The following is a 21,274-nucleotide window of genomic DNA, read 5'->3' as shown; positions in this document are numbered from 1 at the left end:
CCGGAAAACGGTAGAGGTCACAGTTAAGGGGACTGTAACCTATGGTCAGTGTTAAGGGGTGGGTGCTGTAGAGGTCACTGTTAAGGGGCTGGCCCTGTGGACATCACTGTCAAGGGCGTGGGGTGCTGTGGAACTTACTGTTAAAGGGGTAGGCTGCTGTGAGGTCAAAGTTAAGGGGTGGGCTGCTATTGAGGTCCCATTTTAAGAAGGTAGGGCACTATGCGGAGAGGACAGTGTTACGGGGTGGGGGCAGTAGAGGTCACTGTTGAGGGGGCGGTGTACTGTAGATATCACTGTTAAAAGGGATACTGTTGATATCTTTTAACGACACACACAATCATTCAGGGGAGGGCTTGCAGCCTTAGTCCTGGGGGGCAAATCCAGTCAAGTGGCCCATTGCACCACCCAATCAGCTCACCATCCACGCCCACCTTTTCCTTGTTTTAAAACTGATTTTTATGTTATGAAGCAAGACAAATATGATGCAATGTGGTTTAACATAATTTTATTGCAATAGCAAAAAATTATGTTTAACAAAAATAAAATCTCCAGTTTTAACAAATGAACTTTGTATGGACACAATACACTTTAAAAAATTACAGAAGCCAGAGAAATAAATATCTGTATAAAACTTTTAAACTAAATATTTGATCAAACAGTTAGCAAAGACCTCATCAAGGAAGAACTTTGACAAATAATTTCCAATACATCTGAAAACTGGACCTGTTCCAGAAGATTTCTCTCCATTGACATGATCATTAGAGCATCAAGCAGTTCTTGTCCCATTGTGGCTCGCAGTCAGGTCTTGATGAGTTTTAGCTTGCTGAATGCTCTCTCACATGACACTTGTGTAAAAGAAAGGGTCAACAGGTACTTATAGGTAATAGAAAGATTTTCATAAGCTGCAGAATAAAGGTTGTATTTTAACAACAACCTGTGACAGCAAAGAAAGCACTGCTTGCAAGAACCGCACTTTGATTCCTTTTCTACCTCACCTAGTTTGTCAGTAGGTGGAATCCAGTAATTAATCTCATCATCATCATCATCATCATCATCATCATCATCAATTATTTCCATTACTTCAAGGGTGTCTAAATAAAGAGAATGTTTTTCACAAAAAATCCAGTTAAGGGACTTTTCTTTTGCCCACCATCTTGTCTCTCCAATTTTTTGTAACTTTAAAAGTTTTTCCTGTCCATATCTTTTATCCAGTTGGTCTTTCCAGATATTCATTATTTTGTGGGAGTCTCCAATAAAGGTTGCCAAGCGATTTAGGAGACCAAAAAATTATTTAGATTCCAATACTTGACAGCAATCTGAGACACACAGGTTAAGGATACGACTATAGCACCATATATAAACTGAATCTGGTACTACCTTCGCAATCTGTGCACGTAGTCCCCCATATGCGCTCCTCATATTTGCTGCACCATCAAATGATTCACCAGCAATTTTTTGGAAATCTAATCCAAGTACATCAAAGCAGGACGTTAGAAGTTTGTGAGATCCTTTTCCTGTAGCATCTTTAACAGGGAGAATCGCCACAAGCCTGTTCTTTAATGGCATCATCTTGCACATATCTCGCAACTGCTGTTGCTTGATCTACAATTCCAACATGTTGTGTGGAGTCAACCTGTATACTGAATCGTTTCTGTCCGATTTCAGACACAATTAAGTTTTTCATGCTTCGAACTATTGCTGCAAATACTTCCTTTATTGTATTATTGGACAAAAATGTTATGAGATCCACGTCCAATTGAATGTTTTCCTGATGTTTTTCTGTCTTTCAATCGCTGTTTTCTTTTTTCACTGTCCTGAACACAATTATCAAGGTGATTTTTAAGAGGAACATCATACTGTGATAGAAGTAGGACAATTTCCAGAAAGTTCCCATGGTTTATTTCAATGTTATTTAAATTGTACGACGATTCATTAGTGCCATGGGCACGAAATGGCAATCCCTGTTTTCTGAGGAGTTTTACAATATTAAATATACAGTTTAATACCTCAATATTTTGCAGTATCTCCTTTCTTTTGGAGACTTGAGCCAGATTTATTAAAGTGTCAATGCTTCTATTCGTTTTCATGGTAAAATAAGCACTAACAGCATCACAACGACTTTTTGAAGATTCGTGCTTATTTGCTGCCTGATAGCAATGTCGAAAATTAGAACAACCAGTAGTGAACGAGGAAGAGGGATTAGAAAAGGCAATGCATATGCTGCAAAAAAATGTTTCTAACTTTCGATCCTTTATCTCACAACTCAGCCAGGAACGTTTAATACGATCCCCATTGGACTTCTTGCGGTAATAAAAGTCTGCTTTTTGAAAAGGAAGATCTGCGCATTCAGTCCTGGTTGGCTGAAAGGGGTGTTTTTCAACAAAATACATTTTTTCTGCTATGGAACATGCAGGAGGAAGACTAAAAGATATTTCTGATGGATCACTTATAACACTTTCTGACATGTCTTCAGGTGTGATACATTCTAATTCAGGAAGGTCTTCAAAAACATCTGGGTCATTCATCTGCGCTTGCTCTCTGCATTCTGACACCAGCTCCTCCTCAATCACCTGTTCTTCTGTTTGTGGGCTCACCTCATCTTCGACAGACACAACTGGCAGGCTTGAAGGAGCACTTGGGCCGGCAGAAACCTCATAAACAGGAATTATTGGTTGTATACTACCAGCCTAAAACAAAATGTATTTTTTGAATAAAGTGGTTGGAGGGCACTCAAATATCTGACAACATCCAAGGCAGGATTTCAATACTCCTAATTTATTTGCATAAAACTATTGTATTGGCACAAAACTCATAAAATCTACATACATATAATATAAAATAGTGATATAAAACATATAGATATGTCCATGTAGTCAGCCCAGTGACCATATATTATCACCGGGTCAGCGTCACTTGTAAATGTCCACACTAAATATAATCGCCAGATGGCGTGTGAGTCACTTATGATTGTCCGCACCCGTTCAGGCGTCCGCATGCAAATAGGAATCACTGGTGTGATATCTTCAAATAAGCCCCATAGGGCAGAGTACTTTACCCCTCTTCCGTTCCCGTCGACTCGTCCAGCAGCAACCGCTTAGCTTCACCCGGCGTCCCGAGCGGTTAACAGGTCTCAAACGCGGCGTCCCACGTGACCTGGCTGCGTCTCACGTGATACACACTGCTCAGTGGAAAGCTGGTGATACGCTGGGTCCTAAAGTCCGGACCGTATGTTGATCTTTGTATCGGATGTCGTTCACTGGGGGTCCGAGGGGTGAAATGCCTGATGATATTGGCACCTCAATATTCCATAGTAGAGTCCTGTGCTGTCATGAACTGTACGCATTTCGGGGATCAAGCCCCTTCCTCAGCGGCAATGACAGCTACTAGAATCACTTATCCTTAAATACCCTCCTTCATTGTAGCAAAGCCTTCTGGAACTGGATTTGGTCACACTAAACATCTGATCTGAATCAACTTGTTTAGGGCCCAACAACTATTTGAACATACTTTTCAAAATGGGGTCACATATCCTCACTTGGACTTCACATTCTTATATAGGAAACCAAATACGCTTTATTGACCAAAAAACGCACAGTGATAGCAAAAAACGCACCTGCGTTTTCTGTGCATCCCCTGTTAAAAATGCGTCCCTTGTATTTTCCTGTTTAGTCACTCGTTACTAACCGGACAATATATCAGACAACACATAAAATACTTCAGTCACTTGTTTAAAAACATATTGAATTCTACACAAAACTGTTTAGGCCAATATAGATACAAGAATATAAAATAATTTCGAAGCTGCAAGGGAGTTGAGGGAGACTTCCTATTAGAACGGGAGGCTCGGTTTATCTTGGGTACAGAGAGGAGGATTCTGGCCTTTTACTGTATTCCCAAGATTCACAAGGATTTAACTTCCCCTCCCGGTAGGCCGATTGTATCAGGGATCGAATCTCTTTCGGCCAATTTATCAAAATATATAGATGAGTGGCTTCAACCAGTGGTCAGAAAGGTCCCATCATATATTAAAGATACAACTGACATAATTAAAACCATAGAACTGTTGGAATGGGAGAAACACTGGATTATGGGCACCTTAGATGTCAGTTCATTGTATAATATCGTTGAACACCCTAAGGGCCTTGAAGCTTTAAATAGTCAACTTAAAAGGAATAGTGGGTTGGAAAAGGAAAAGATTGGCTTTATATTGGAGGCAGTACAGTTCATTCTGTCACATAACTACTTCATGTTTGAGAATAAATTCTTTTTACAGCTTACAGGTACCGCCATGGGCGCCAGATTCGCCCCCAGCTATGCCAATTAATTTTTGGCGCAATGGGAAGATGACATCATCAGTCCCATGCTGGGGACGAGTCTGGTGCTCTGGCGTCGTTACATTGATGATGTGTTTTTTATTTGGCAAGGAGATAATGATTCTTTAAGTTTTTAATGGACATCAATCAGAACGATAGGAACTTGAAGTTTACTGCAGATATAAGATAGAGAGAGGCAACATTTTTGGATATTTATCTTAAAGTAGAGGGGCCCCGGATCATCTGTAATACCCACTTCAAAGTGGTCGCCAGGAACAGCTATATCAGGTTCTCGAGCTGCCACCTGCCGAGATGGCTGACTAATATACCTGTTAGTCAATTTAGGAGGTTGAGACGTAACTGCACTCATGGAGACCAATTTGAAGTGGAGGCCTTAGCATTAAGGGACCAATTTCTAGAAAAGGAATATCCGTCTACAGTGGTTATGGAGGCTATGAAGAAAGTAAGGGAAATGGAAAGGGATTCTTTTTTCAAACCAAAGGAGGATAGGACACAAGAAGAAGTGTTGAGACTTATTCTACCGTTCCACATACAACACAAACAGGTGGAGAGAATAGTCAGAAAATATTGGCACTTTCTACTTGAGTACAAACTCCTTGGCCCTTTCCTCACAGAATCCCCACGAATAACATATACTAAAGCCAACAATTTAGCGTCGAAAATAGCCCCTACTACTAAACAACAGAAGATTCAGACGGGCTCCTCATGGATGACACCTAAAGGTTTTTTTAGGTGTGGGAGGTGTTTAAACTGCAAAAATACCTAATTCCCTAAAAAAAAAAAAAAAAAAAAAAAAAAAAAAAGTTAAATCCTCCCATAATGAGTTTGAGGTTGAGATTAGGGATACCCTAACATGTGATTCTCAGAGTGTGATTTTTGTCCTAGAATGCGCATGCCGCAAACAATATATTGGCAGAACCAAAATGCCCTTGAGTTACACTCACTTTCTAAACACTTTAAGATTTTCCACAATTGTGATCCAACCTCCCTTCGCTTTACAGCCATTGAGAAGGTGCACCATTCAAAAAGAGGTGGAAATCTTATTACTCGTATGTCTAGACAGAAGTCCCGGAGGATTTTCGAGTTCGACACGTTAGCCCCAAAAGGTTTAAATGCTGAAATGCAGTGGTGGCTGTAGTGAGCCACAAGTAGGAACACTACCTGGCGAGATAATGCTAACCGAATGTGCCTGCTGCATTCAGGCATTGTCATCTAATAGCTTTGTAGCTGGGCGTGTGCACTGAGATGCAGAGAAGTAGGTACCGTAACTGTTTAATTGTTACAGGATCTTTGCCTAGGTAAAACAAAATAATAAAAATCACAGGATTTTATTGCTATAAGTTTTACCCTTGACTTATCCACGAGTAATAGCATATTTCACAATTGTTGGTCAAAAAACTGCACTGAACTTATAGACCAGATCACCTTATAGACGAGTATATATGGTAGATATATTCATTCTTGTTACCACCGAAAAATATAGTATTATTTGCTTAGGATCCCTTCCTGCTAACTCAAGTTTTTGGACCGTTTTTCTTGTATTTTCTAAGCACCACCTTTCTCTTTAAATGTTTTTTTACTCTCCATATTTATCAATATGAAACCAACAACCAACTGTAAAATGTATTGAACAACAGAATATGACAATAAGTTACATAAAACCAGCAAACATTTACTAATGTAGTGATTAAATTTTGGATCCCGCCTTCCCACACCCTAGCATGCAATCATGCCCTCCACCACAACACAATATACAATATGTGAGTGTATTACAGATCACCTCATCAATACAATGCACAAGAATGTGCAGTGTGTAAGTATATCATAGCCAACCCACTGCTTTTCCATAGGGAAGCATTGGGAGGCTATTGCGCATGCGCGGCTTCATAGAGATGCTTTGACTCAATGCATTTCTATGAGGATTGTTTAGCGTGATTGCCAGTGTTGCACGTTGTGCAACACTGGACTAGGAAACACCTCTAGTGGCCGTCTGATGAGTGGCCAGTAGAGGTGTTACTTGGCAGTAATGTAAATACTGCCTTTTTTTCCTGAAAAGGCTGTGTTTACAGTAAAAAGCTTGCAGAGACACGCTATAGACACCAGAACTACTACGCTTAGCTGTTGTGGTTCTGGTGACTATAGTGTTCTTAATATAGAGGGGGGGGGGAGAATCAGCACAAAAGTATGACATAAAATGTCTGTATCATTGTTCTACAAATTAAAAAAGCACAACTTCTGACACATATCATATTTTGCAAATATTTTTTTTTTACAATGTGCAGATAGTACTGTACTACTAACCCCTCCATCCCCCTTCTCCATCCCTCCCCTTCTCCAACCACCCAGCATCCTTACTCGCATAAAACAATATATATATAATATAGCTTACAGTGAATTACTGTAAATACTTACAGTTCTGAAGACTCCAGCAGGCTCAGGATCAGTGCTCTGGGCAGCTGGGCTCAGGGATGGAAGTAAACACCGCTCTCCAGTTCAGGAAGGAGACCGGGGCTCACCCTAGCGTTGCAGTGCCTGCTTGTGATGTCACGGCGCACGGTGTACGCAAAGGGCGTGGGAGATCGTGAGGAGGAGCAAGCAAGTACCGTACACTTCACCCTATAAGACGCACCTAGGTTTTAGAGGGGGACAATGATAAAAACATATTTTTCATTATACCTCGGGTTAGACCACCAATCAGACCTCCAATGTTAACCAGACCTCAGCTAAAAGCCCCAATAAGATCCCCAATGTTAATAAGACCTCAAATCAGACCCCCAATCAGACCTCAGCTCAGACCCCAATATGAATGACAACCAATCAGACCTCAGAGCCCCATGCCTCTCCATCAGCACCCAGTGCCTCTCCATCAGCCCCAGTGCCTCTCATCTGCCCCAGTGCATCTCATTTGCCCCTAGTGCCTCTTATCAGCCCCATCTGCCTTTCATGATCATCAGCCCCTCATCTGCCCCCAGCAGCCTCCATCTGCCCCAGTGCCTCCATCTGCCCCCAGCAGCCACTCCATATGCCCCCAGTGCCTCTCATCTGCCCCAGCAGCCTCTTCATCAGCCCCCGGTGCCTCTCATCTGCCCCCAGCAGCCTTTCATCTGCCCCAGTGCCTCTCATGATTATCAGCCCCTCATCTGCCCCCAGTGCCTCCATCTGCCCGCAGTGCCTCCATCTGCCCGCAGTGCCTCTCATCTTCCCCCATCAGCCTTTTCATCATTTCTCAGTGCCTCTCATCTGCCCCAGCAGCTTTTGATCTGCCCCAGTGCCTCTTATCTGTCCCCAGCAGCCTCTTCATCTGCCCCAGTAGCCTCTCCATCTGCCCTAATGCCTCTCATCTGCCCCCAGTGCCTCTCATCTTCCCCAGTGCCTCTCACCTGCCCCAGTGCCTCTCATCAGCCCCCAGCAGCCTCTCATGATCATCAGCCCCTCATCTGCCCCCAGTGCCTCTCATCTGCCCCAGCAGCCTTTCATCTGCCCCAGTGCCTCTCATCAGCCACCAGCAGCCATTATATCTGCCCCAGTGCCTCTCATCTTCCCCCAGTGTCTCCATCTGCCCCCAGCAGCCACTCCATCTGCTCCCAGTGCCTCTCATCTGCCCCAATGCCTCTCATCTGCCCCAATGCTTCTCATCTGCCCCCAACAGCTTCTCCATAAGCCCTCAGTGCCTCTCATCTGCCCCCAGCAGCCTTTCATCTGGCCCCAGCAGCCACTCCATCTGCCCCTAGTGCTCTCATCTGTCCCCAGTGCCTCTCATCTGCCCCAATGCCTCTCATCTGCCCCCAGCAGCCTCTTCATCAGCCCTCAGTGCCTCTCATCTGCCCCCAGCAGCCTCTCCATCAGCCCTCAGTGCCCCTCATCTGCCCCAGCAGCATTTAATCTGCCCCAATGCCTCTCATCTGCCCCCAGCAGCCACTCCATCTGCCCCAGTGCCTCTCATCTGTCCCCAGTGCCTCTCATCTGCCACCAGTGCCTCTCATCTGCCCCCAGCAGCCTCTCCATCAGCCCCCAGCAGCCTCTCCATCAGCACCCAGTGCCTCTCATCTGCCCCCAGCAGACTATCATCTTCCCCAGTGCCTCTTACCAGCCCCCAGCTGCCTTTCATGATCATCAGCCCCTCATCTGCCCCCAGCAGCCACTACATATGCCCCCAGCAGCCTCTCCATCAGCACCCAGTGCCTCTCATCTACCCCCAGTGCCTCTCATCTGCCCCAGCAGCCTCTACATCAGCCCCCGGTGCCTCTCATCTGCCCCCAGCAGCCTCTCATCTGCCCCAGTGCCTCTCATGATCATCAGCCCCTCATCTGCCCCCAGTGCCTCCATCTGCCCGCAGTGCCTCTCATCTTCCCCATCAGCCTTTTCATCATTTCTCAGTGCCTCTCATCTGCCCCAGCAGCTTTTGATCTGCCCCAGTGCCTCTTATCTGTCCCCAGCAGCCTCTTCATCTGCCCCAGTAGCCTCTCCATCTGCCCTAATGCCTCTCATCTGCCCCCAGTGCCTCTCATCTTCCCCAGTGCCTCTCACCTGCCCCAGTGCCTCTCATCAGCCCCCAGCAGCCTCTCATGATCATCAGCCCCTCATCTGCCCCCAGTGCCTCTCATCTGCCCCAGCAGCCTTTCATCTGCCCCAGTGCCTCTCATCAGCCACCAGCAGCCACTATATCTGCCCCAGTGCCTCTCATCTGCCCCCAGCAGCCTCTCCATCAGCCCTCAGTGCCTCTCATCTCCCCCAACAGCCTCTCATCTTCCCCCAGTGCCTCCATCTGCCCCCAGCAGCCACTCCATCTGCTCCCAGTGCCTCTCATCTGCCCCAATGCCTCTCATCTGCCCCAATGCTTCTCATCTGCCCCCAACAGCTTCTCCATCTGCCCTAATGCCTCTCATCTGCCCCCAGTGCCTCTCATCTTCCCCAGTGCCTCTCACCTGCCCCAGTGCCTCTCATCAGCCGCCAGCAGCCTCTCATGATCATCAGCCCCTCATCTGCCCCCAGTGCCTCTCATCTGCCCCAGCAGCCTTTCATCTGCCCCAGTGCCTCTCATCAGCCACCAGCAGCCATTATATCTGCCCCAGTGCCTCTCATCTTCCCCCAGTGTCTCCATCTGCCCCCAGCAGCCACTCCATCTGCTCCCAGTGCCTCTCATCTGCCCCAATGCCTCTCATCTGCCCCAATGCTTCTCATCTGCCCCCAACAGCTTCTCCATAAGCCCTCAGTGCCTCTCATCTGCCCCCAGCAGCCTTTCATCTGGCCCCAGCAGCCACTCCATCTGCCCCTAGTGCTCTCATCTGTCCCCAGTGCCTCTCATCTGCCCCAATGCCTCTCATCTGCCCCCAGCAGCCTCTTCATCAGCCCTCAGTGCCTCTCATCTGCCCCCAGCAGCCTCTCCATCAGCCCTCAGTGCCCCTCATCTGCCCCAGCAGCATTTAATCTGCCCCAATGCCTCTCATCTGCCCCCAGCAGCCACTCCATCTGCCCCAGTGCCTCTCATCTGTCCCCAGTGCCTCTCATCTGCCCCCAGTGCCTCTCATCTGCCCCCAGCAGCCTCTCCATCAGCCCCCAGCAGCCTCTCCATCAGCACCCAGTGCCTCTCATCTGCCCCCAGCAGACTATCATCTTCCCCAGTGCCTCTTACCAGCCCCCAGCTGCCTTTCATGATCATCAGCCCCTCATCTGCCCCCAGCAGCCACTACATATGCCCCCAGCAGCCTCTCCATCAGCACCCAGTGCCTCTCATCTACCCCCAGTGCCTCTCATCTGCCCCAGCAGCCTCTACATCAGCCCCCGGTGCCTCGCATCTGCCCCCAGCAGCCTCTCATCTGCCCCAGTGCCTCTCATGATCATCAGCCCCTCATCTGCCCCCAGTGCCTCCATCTGCCCGCAGTGCCTCTCATCTTCCCCATCAGCCTTTTCATCATTTCTCAGTGCCTCTCATCTGCCCCAGCAGCTTTTGATCTGCCCCAGTGCCTCTTATCTGTCCCCAGCAGCCTCTTCATCTGCCCCAGTAGCCTCTCCATCTGCCCTAATGCCTCTCATCTGCCCCCAGTGCCTCTCATCTTCCCCAGTGCCTCTCACCTGCCCCAGTGCCTCTCATCAGCCCCCAGCAGCCTCTCATGATCATCAGCCCCTCATCTGCCCCCAGTGCCTCTCATCTGCCCCAGCAGCCTTTCATCTGCCCCAGTGCCTCTCATCAGCCACCAGCAGCCACTATATCTGCCCCAGTGCCTCTCATCTGCCCCCAGCAGCCTCTCCATCAGCCCTCAGTGCCTCTCATCTCCCCCAACAGCCTCTCATCTTCCCCCAGTGCCTCCATCTGCCCCCAGCAGCCACTCCATCTGCTCCCAGTGCCTCTCATCTGCCCCAATGCCTCTCATCTGCCCCAATGCTTCTCATCTGCCCCCAACAGCTTCTCCATCAGCCCTCAGTGCCTCTCATCTGCCCTCAGCAGCCTTTCATCTGCCCCCAGCAGCCACTCCATCTGCCCCTAGTGCTCTCATCTGTCCCCAGTGCCTCTCATCTGCCCCAATGCCTCTCATCTGCCCCCAGCAGCCTCTTCATCAGCCCTCAGTGCCTCTCATCTGCCCCCAGCAGCCTCTCCATCAGCCCTCAGTGCCTCTCATCTGCCCTAGCAGCATTTAATCTGCCCCAATGCCTCTCATCTGCCCCCAGCAGCCACTCCATCTGCCCCAGTGCCTCTCATCTGTCCCCAGTGCCTCTCATCTGCCCCCAGTGCCTCTCATCTGCCCCCAGCAGCCTCTCCATCTGCCCCCAGCAGCCTCTCCATCAGCCCCCAGCAGCCTCTCCATCAGCACCCAGTGCCTCTCCATCAGCCCCAGTGCCTCTCATCTGCCCCCAGCAGACTCTCATCTGCCCCCAGCAGACTCTCATCTTCCCCAGTGCCTCTTACCAGCCCCCAGCTGCCTTTCATGATCATCAGCCCCTCATCTGCCCCCAGCAGCCACTACATATGCCCCCAGCAGCCTCTCCATCAGCACCCAGTGCCTCTCATCTACCCCCAGTGCCTCTCATCTGCCCCCAGCAGTCTCTCATATTCCCCTGTGCCTCTTATCAGCCCCCAGCTGACTTTCATGATCATCAGCATCTCATCTGCCCCCCAGCAGCCACTACATATGCCCCCAGTGCCTCTCATCTGCCCCCAGTGCCTCCATCTGCCCCCAGCAGCCTCTCATCTGCCTCCAGAAGCCTCTTCATCAGCCCTCAGTGCCTCTCATCTTCCCCAGCAGCCTCTCATCTTCCCCCAGTAGCCTCTCCATCAGCCCTCAGTGCCTCTCATCTCCTCCAGCAGCCTCTCATATGCCCCCAGCAGCCATTTCATCTGCCCCCAGTGCCTCTCATCTGCCCCAATGCCTCTTATCTGCCCCCAGCAGCCTTTCATCTGCCCCAATGCCTCTCATCTGCCCCAGCAGCCACTCCATCTGCCCCTAGTGCTCTCATCTGTCCCCAGTGCCTCTCATCTGCCCCAATGCCTCTCATCTGCCTCCAGAAGCCTCTTCATCAGCCCTCAGCGCCTCTCATCTTCCTCCAGCAGCCTCTCATCTGCCCCAGTGCCTCTCATCTGCCCCCAGCAGCCTCTCATAATCATCAGTTCCTCATATACCCCCAGTGCCTCCATCTACCCCCAGTGCCTCCATCTGCCCCCAGTGCCTCTCATCTGCCCCCAGCAGCCTCTTCATCAGCCCTCAGTGCCTCTCATCTGCCCCAGCAGCCTTTCATCATCCCCCAGTGCCTCTCATCTGCCCCCAGCAGCCACTCCATCTGCCTCCAGTGCCTCTCATCTGTCCCCAGTGCCTCTTATATATCCCTAGTGCCTCTCATCTGCCCCAGCAGCCTCTTCATCAACCCTCAGTGCCTCTCATCTGCCCCAGCAGCCTTTCATCTGCCCCAGTGCCTCTCATCTGCCCCCAGCAGCCTCTCCATCACCCCTCTGTGACTCTCATCTTCCCAGCAGCCTCTCATCTGCCCCAGTGCCTCCACCTGCCCCCAGCAGCCTTTCATCTGCCCCAATGCCTCTCATCTGCCCCCAGCAGCCACTCCATCTGCCCCCAGTGCCTCTCATCTTCCCCCAGTGCCTCTCATCTGTCCCCAGTGCCTCTCATCTGTCCCCAGTGCCTCTGATCTGCCCCAATGCCTCTCATCTGCCCCAGCAGCCTCTTTATCAGCCCTTAGAGCCTCTCATCTGCCCCCAGCAGCCTCTCATAATCATCAGTCCCTCATCTGCCCCCAGTGCCTCCATCTGCCCCCAGCAGTCACTCCATCTGCCCCCTGCAGCCACTCCATCTGCCCCCAGCAGCCACTCCATCTGCCCCCAGCAGCCACTCCATCTGCCCCCAGTGCTTCTCATCTCCCCAGTGCCTCCATCTGCCACCCAGTGCGGCAGTGCCTCAGTCTTATCAGCCCCACCCCACCGCCCCACCCCACCCAAGCAACCTCTCCATCAGGCATCATCAGCCCCCATTGAGTGTCCCTCAGCCTAAAAAACAAACACCTTTCCTGCTCTTGGAACTGGAATGGACCGATGCTGGGCTCCGCCTCCCCCCACTCCGCTCCTCTTTCCTCCAGGCTCCAGTGATCTGCTGTCGGCTATGCAAGGCTGCGCACAGCCACGTGACATCACTCACAGAATGCCTTACACCTGTGCGCAGCAGCGCAGCCCTGCACAGACACAGCCGAGGACCAGGAAGCGCCGGTGAGTACACATTTTCAGTGCTTTAGGGCGGCCGGCCTGTGGGGGCAATTGCCTCCCTGCCCCCCATCCCAGCCCGCCCCTGCAAGCATTAAATGAAATAGATGAAATATACCCATACGAAGCCGGGTCCTTCAATGTCTGTTTGTCTGTCTGTCTCTATAAGCATCCAGATGCCGGAACCAATGGATACCAAGTTTGGGACATAGATACTGTACATCGAATGTCTGGTAAGGTTTTCATAAAGGTCTGAGCTGTCTAGAACATACCATCCTTGAGATATTCCCAAAATATGTATTAGCCAATAGGAGCTCGCAGGTCCTTCAGTCATATCCTAACTGCCATACACACAATCACATGATCCTTATTATCCAATAGAAGCTCAAAGGTCCTTCACGTTTGATATACACACAGTTATTATGCAAGCGGGTGTGGACCCACTGCGCCACTTACTGGGTATACTACGGAGGGGTGTAACTCATGCAGCTACCTGGTATTCACTATAGCCCCTGATGGTGGGGATAGGCTTGGGCCATAGGGTAGCTGCCATGTGCCACTCCAGAGTAGTCCCCAAGTCAGTGGCAGCTGACCAGGGTGTCAGAGTGCTTGGTGTAAGCACCGAGGGGACGTACGGGGCCTGGAGGTACAGGTCAGGACAGGCAGCAATCAAGCAAAGTCAGCAAACAAGATCTAAGGTCAGGGGCAGGCTACAAACAGGCAAAGTCCATAAACGAAGTCTGAGGTCAGAGGCAGGCGGCAGAAAGCAAAGTCCAAGAGTAAGTGCAAGTTTCCAGCAGCAAGAAAACACCGGCATGGATCACATGTAGCAGAGTTAAGTTAGTTGCTGCCTGTGTTTGTCAGCTGGGTGGCAGGAGGGAAAAGAGGGAGCCCGGTGCCCGTGCCTACTGATAGGGGCAGTGGCGCCGACACCGGCCGCTGGGCTAACAGTACCCCCCTCCTTACACCCTCTCTCCTCAGGTCTGGTCCTGGACAAGATTTTTTTCAGCATAAGGGGGGCATTGATGTTCTCCCTGGGTTCCAAAGATCTCTCCTCGGGGCCAAACCCCTTCCAGTCCACCAGAAACAGGGTTTTTCCTCTACTCTTCTTCATCCCCAGAATGGCCTTTACCTCATAGATGTTCTCATCACTAACCATAACAGGAGCAGAGACAGGTTTCTTGAAAAAACGATTCAGGATGATGAGCTTCAGCAGGGAGACATGGAAGGAATTTGGTACCCGGAGGGAGGCTGGTAGCTTAAGCTTAAGGGGAAACATCATTGATTTGTTCAAGAATTTCAAATCGACAGATGAAGCGAGGACCCAATTTGTTGGAGGGTATTTTGAGCCGGATGTATTTGGAAGCGAGACAGACTTTATTACCAGGACGGAATTTTGGAGAATTTTTAAGTTTTTTATCCGCAAACTCTTTCATGCACACAGAAGCCTCTTTCAGAGCTCCCCTAGTCTCCTCCCAGATTTTAGAGAACTCTCTTGAGGTAGCATCTGCAGCAGGGATACCGGAAGTAGGAGACACCGGGAGTGGGATATTTGGTTGTTGGCCATAAACAAAAAATGGAGATTTTTTAGTAGACTCGCTGACATGATTGTTGTATGAGAACACAGCCCAAGGCAATAGTTTGTCGTGATGACTGTTAGTGAAGTGGCGCAAGAAGTTTGTCAGAATTTGGTTAACACGCTCCACCTGACCATTGGACTGAGGATGATATGCTGACGAAGTCCAGAGATACATTTAATACCTTGCAGAGAGCTCTCCAGCATTTAGACATGAACTGTACGCCTCTATTGGACACACTACGGAGTGGAAAGTCATGGAGACAAAAAATGTGTTAGATAAATTTCTTGGCCAGTTGGGGAGCAGAAGGAAGACCAGGCAGAGGGACAAAATGTGCCATTTTGGAGAAGCGGTCAACCACTACCCAAATTACAGAACAACCAAAGAACGTGGGTAGATCTGTGATAAAGTCCATGGCTATTTGTTGCCAGGGAACCTCAGGAATTGGAAGGCCGTCTGGATGCTGTTTGAAAGTTTTATTTTGCGCGCAGGATGGACAAGCAGCTACAAATTCTAGGATGTCTTGTCGCATGGTTGGCCACCAGTACCGCTGTGCAATGAACCTGAAGGTCTTCCTCTGACCAGCATGACCCTCCACTTTAGATGAATGACCCCATTGTAAGATTCACTTTCTGGGAGATTCTGCAACAAAGGTTTTTCCAGGAGGAATTTCGGATAGCTCGACTGGACAGGCCGAGATTTTAGTGGGATCAATGATGAATTGGTGCTCCTCCTCCTGGTCAGTGAAATCCAAGGATCATGAAAGAGCATCTGCTTTGATGTTCTTATCTGCAGCACGAAAGTAAAGAACAAAATCAAAATGAGCAAAGGAGAGGGATCATCGAGCTTGGAGTGAATAAAGTCTCTGTGCAGACTGTAGCTAGGTAAGATTCTTGTGGTCAGTATAGATCACTACCGGATGACTGGCACCCTCCAGAAGGTATCCCCATTCCTCCAATGCCATTTTGATGGCCAACAACTCTCTATCCCCGATCGAGTAGTTGCACTCAGGAGCGGAGAAGGCCTTGGAGAAGAAACCACATGATGTCATCTTACCTGAGGGAGATTTTTGTGAAAGCACCTCCCCAGCTCCAATAGACGATGCATCCACCTCCAAGAAAAATTGCTTACTGGCATCAGGATGATGGAGTACTGAAGCCGCAGAGAAGGCCTGTTTCAAGGCTTGGAAAACTGATTTAGCCTCAGCAGTCCAGTTTTTGGGATTCGCCCCTTTACGCGTCAAGGCTGAGATTGGGGCAGTCAAAGAAGAGAAGTGTGGCACGAACTGGCGGTAGTAGTTGGCGAACCCCAGGAAGCGTTGAATAGCCTTTAAGCCAGAAGGACGGGGCCACTTCAAAATCACAGACAGCTTTTCAGGATTAATCTGTAGGCCAGTATCAGATATTATGTACCCCAAAAATGGAAGCGAACTTGGCATACAGATGATTTTTCTTAGCCTTTGAATGACCAGGCCAACCTGACTCTGGTGACTAGCTAAATCTGGAGAAAATACTAAGATATCATCAAGATAAACCACAACACAAGAGTATAACAAGTCTCTGAAAATATCATTAACACATTATTGGAACACTGCAGGAGCATTGCTTAGTCCAAAGGGCATCACCAGATATTCATAGTGACCGTCACGGGTGTTGAAGGCGGTCTCCCACTCATCCCCTTGACGAATTCGGATCAAGTTGTAGGCCCCACGCAGATCTAATTTGGAGAAGATCTTAGCTCCTCTGAGGCGGTCAAACAACTCTGGAATAAGGGGACGGGGGTATTTGTTCTTGATAGTGATTTTATTTAGGCCCTATAATCGATGCATGGGTGGAGAGAACCATTTTTCTTTACAAAGACGCCAGCACCAGCCGGAGAAGATGATTTCCGGATAAATCCTCTGTCAAGATTTTCTTTGATGTACTCAGGCATGGCTTGTCTCAGCTGGTGACAGAGGATGAATGCAACCACGGGGAGGTGAAGAACCAGGAATGAGAGATCAATTGGACAATCATAAGGCCTGTGTGGAGGTAACGTCTCAGCTTCCTTCTTATCAAATCCTTCGGCATAGGCATGGTATGCTGCTGGCAGATTTTCAAGAATTGGTGGTACCCGGGGAAACCGAGCAGGCCAAACAGGAGAAAGGCACTTTCCAAGGCAGTACTGTCCCCAACGAAGCACCTCTCCAGACTTCCAATCAAGAACAGGTTCATGAGTACTGAGCCATGGAAGCCCCAAAAGGAGAGGGTGAGAAAGACTTCAAAGAACCAGGAACGAAATCTCTTCTGTATGAAGAGCTCCCACCTGTAATCTTACAGGTTCAGTACAAAATTGTACGGACTCAGATAGAGCCCTTCCATTGATGGATAACACCATCAATGGTCTCTGCAGGCGTCGGACTGGAATATGATATTGAGCCACTATGGCTTGCTGCAGGAAGTGTCCTGCTGATCCAGAATAGCCATCTATGAATCGATTATCTCCAAATGACAAGTTTGCCGGCAGAGTCGGGGTGGTGAGGAATTTTCACCTAAAGCCACCTCTCCAACATTTTAAAATATATACACATACAAACTTTCTATTGTTCATTGATAAGTGTTTTGAGGTGAATGTAATCCAATTATATCTCAATCAGTGAATTGTTAATTAAGCACGTGAATTCAGGAATGGCGGGTTTTCTAGCAGGAAGTATCAGTACTGAGAAATGGAGTGATGAAGCTAAATTAGTTTTTTCAGATGCAGATTTACCACCAGAGACTAGCACACTGAGTATATCAGGATCGTTTAAGCAACTTACAAGGATATACAAGGATCATGTGAGAGGGTGGTGGGAGATCTAGATGTTAGAGACCTATATCAGAAACAAAATAGTACCTAGAGGCCTTAGGATTCCTTTTCTACCAGCAGTAAGGATTAGGACCCCAGAATTCTATAAAAGGTTTGAAACAGAATCGATTGATAGTTCACTGCGTCTGATGACAATACTACTGGAGGGTGAAAAAACTGTGTATAACAAAAATACACAGGCCCTCCAGGAACAGGTTGAGGCAACTAACAAATTCTCAGGAAAATTGGATTTTGCCCGTAAGGAGTTGATTCTCCAATAGAATATTGAGCACTTTACGGCACAGCTCAAGGAGAGGAAACACACTTAGTTCCTTAGAGATACTACAGATTTTAAGGAGGGTTGTATTCTTGAATTTGGGGCTAGGACAACTAGGACATTAGAGGTGGAAACGGAACCCTCATCCTCTGAGGGTGAAGCCGAGGGTGAGAGTACCCGATATTCCCCCTCAGCAGTTCCCCATTTTCTCTTCAGGTAGAGGAAGGAGTAGGGGAAGAGGAGGTAGAAATAGGAGATCCCGTAATCGAGGGAATTTTTTAGGGATCCCCCAGAGACCACCAACTTACGGCTTAAGGGACAGAAAAAAATCAATAAGGCAATCCCCTATGACAAATGTTTCTGATGTAGGTCTGGTGACAACTCAATCTGTCAAATATATGGATGATTTACAAATCATGAATCTCTCACAGCGAGATGGGTGAAGGACCTGACCCTATTTGTCAGGAAACTGAAATGGAAAAAATTATTCTCCACTCACAACAGACAACAATGCGTCAAATTAGGGATTAATATCGATGAATTACCCGACGTGCGTCTGTTAGCGACAATGATGGAGGAGGGTGATAGGCAAATGGGGGAGGGTCCTTCCACAGAATTAAAACTTCCATCTACAAAAAATCCTCCATTGGGAAATCATACAGCGATGGACATCTTCCTAAAAATAGTGACGGACCAACTTAGATCAATAGAGGGGGGTAGAAGGAGGAATCATAATCTATCCAAGGCAGAGACTGAGGCATTATTATCTCTAGAGGGGGATCCCTCTATAGTGATTAAACCCTCGGACAAGGGGGGAAATGTGGTTGTTTTGGGAGCAGAGCAGTACAGTGAGATGTGTTTAAAGATCTTAAAGGACAAGCACTGTTATCGTGCGCTGTATGATAACCCTATGGCGTCCCTCCATATGAAGTCGAAACACATCTTGCTGATAGCACGCAAAGAGAAATTGATTAGTAAAAGCGAATATGCATACTTGCTCCCCAAACATCCACATATGCTTTGTTTCTACAGCCTTCCAAAGGTCCACAAAGGGTGCTCCCCCCAAAAGTAAGACCCATAGTGTCAGGCATTGATAGCCTGACACATGGCATTAGCACATATGTTGATACGGTCTTGCGTCCGTTTGTACTTTCCCTTCCATCCTACATACATGGAGGTGATACAGAAACTAGGGGGTATTCAAACTGATGAGCACATGTTGTTGGCCAGTTTGGATGTGGAGGCATTCTACAGCTCTATACCCCACGACAAGGGGTTTAGAGCTGTGGGTGATTTCCTTAAACAGCGAGGAATCCACATAATGAGTTCATTTTACAACTGCTCCAGTTCATCCTTGAAAACAATGTGTTTCTCTTTGATCGTCAGATCTACCACCAGCTCAGGGGGGTGGCGATGGGGAGCCCTTGTGCCCCCACGTTCACTAACCTCTACCTGGGCTGGTGGGAGTGAGAGGTTGTTTTCCCGGATGATAATGGCAGATTGACACGATACGTCAATTTATGGCTAAGTTTCATTGATGACGTGTTCATCCTATGGTGAGGGACAAAATCAGGTTTTGATGACTTTGTGCAGGTGTTGAATATAAACGAGATGGGAGTCTTTTTCACCTCGGAGATCCAAGATGACAAGATTGATTTTTTGGACCTGACAGTTTTCAAGGACCAGGAGGGTTGCCTAGGGACCAGTCTCTTCTGAAAGAAGACTGCCACAAATAGTCTGCTACAATGGGACAGTCACCATCCGGGGTCCCTTAAAAAAGGCATTCCTAAGGGACAATATTTGCGGTTACGGCACAATTGTTCCAGGGTGTCAGACTATTTGGTGGCAGCCAAAGATTTACAACAGAGGTTTCGGAGGAGAGCGTACCAACAACATGTTTTGGCAAGGGCACATCAACGCTCACTGGCGACTAACTGGTTCCACTGGCTACTGGTTCCACGGACGAAATCATCGGATGATGAGAAAATTTGCATCATTACAGCCTTTGATGATGCTCATGAGACAGTTCGGGCTACTCTTACCCAATTTTGGGGAATCAGACCCGGACGTGGGTCATTTGCTAGAGTGGTGCACGGTTTATATCAATCCCCTGTTGCATCTACCTGGTTGGGGACTAGACCCATGGGCACATTTCGCTGCAGTGGCTGTTTTGCGTGTACTGTCATTCAAACTGGAAGTATCTTTACTAGTACGGTCACGCAAAAACAATATATGATCAGGTCATTTATCAATTGTAAAACCAGAGGCATTGTGTACTTGGCAACCTGTAAATGAGGGATGCAATATGTGGGAAAAACAATCCGAGAATTTCGGAGACGGATCGGTGAGCACTTAAATGATATTTGGAATGGTGCAGACACCCCCATCGCACGTCACTTTGCCTCAACCCACAATAATGATTTGAATTCAATTCATTTTCAGGGGATTGAAATAGTGAGAAGATCTGTGAGAGGTGGCGAATTTCATAGAAGAGTATTACAAAAGGAGGCATAATGGACCTTCAGGCTACAAACAGTGCGTCCTGAGGGTCTTAATGAATTTATCTCTTTTGCCTGCTTCATATAAGATGGTCACATTAGATCTGTTGTGATGGTTTTACATTAAAGATTCATAATATCCATCTTTGAGTGTTCCTATGTAATTCCCCACAACCCATCAACTCTATGAAATATCAACCAGCCTGTCCAAGGTTTATTAATCTGAGCATGGACCTTTGGTGCATATATTTCTGACATCTTTCCACCGCCGCTAAGGATGTGGGTGTTTTGGTGTCAGTATGATACTAATGGACCTGCAAATATAAATGGGCTCATAATATGACACCATGCACTTCATTTAAATTCACTTGTAGTTAGCTTATCGCCAGTATCTGGATACCTACCTACTGCGTTACAAATCGCCAAATTATTCCTGTTCAATCTCAGTGTTTTGACACTAGCAACGGTTCGTCCCTGGAGTGGGCGGCTACCAATGGGGGCGGTGGTTTACTGTGGTAACCGCATGTCTAGCTCCTTGATTGGCCGTCCAGGGGATTAACTCCGCCTTTGGTAGGAGTGGCCTAGGTGACTTAATCAGCTGTTTTTGGCACGCGAGTCACGGCCATGCTAGCGCCGATGTTGCCGCATCCACCTGTGAGAGGGGCAGCGCTGCTTGTTCATCAGTGTTGTTTATCTATGCCCTCAGCTCCTGATGATTTGCCATAAAGATACGCGTTGAGCATATAATGGGTGATACGTAGGCAGATACAAACTGAAGGTGCTAGGTGTAGGGCGCTGTGCCGTCCCGGGCACTGCATCATCTTTATTAGGGCGACATTACTAGGAGAGTTAATAGGATGATTTGGGGGTGAATCTAGAGGCTACACAGTGTGAGTGTACACCAAGCTTTTATAGAACACTGTATATAGCATATCTGCCCACTCCTCTCCCTGTAAGTAGTTTTGTCTCCTCCATGCCCGGTCTTTATTTGTGGACGCATCACATCATAAGTCATAGTATTGGTGGATGCTCTACAATTGATAGGGGTTTATTAGCTTGCAAGC

This window comes from Bufo gargarizans, chromosome 7 (genome assembly GCF_014858855.1).
Source record: "Bufo gargarizans isolate SCDJY-AF-19 chromosome 7, ASM1485885v1, whole genome shotgun sequence".
Classification (NCBI taxonomy): Eukaryota; Metazoa; Chordata; class Amphibia; order Anura; family Bufonidae; genus Bufo; species Bufo gargarizans.
Note: the sequence above shows the minus strand (reverse complement) of the source record.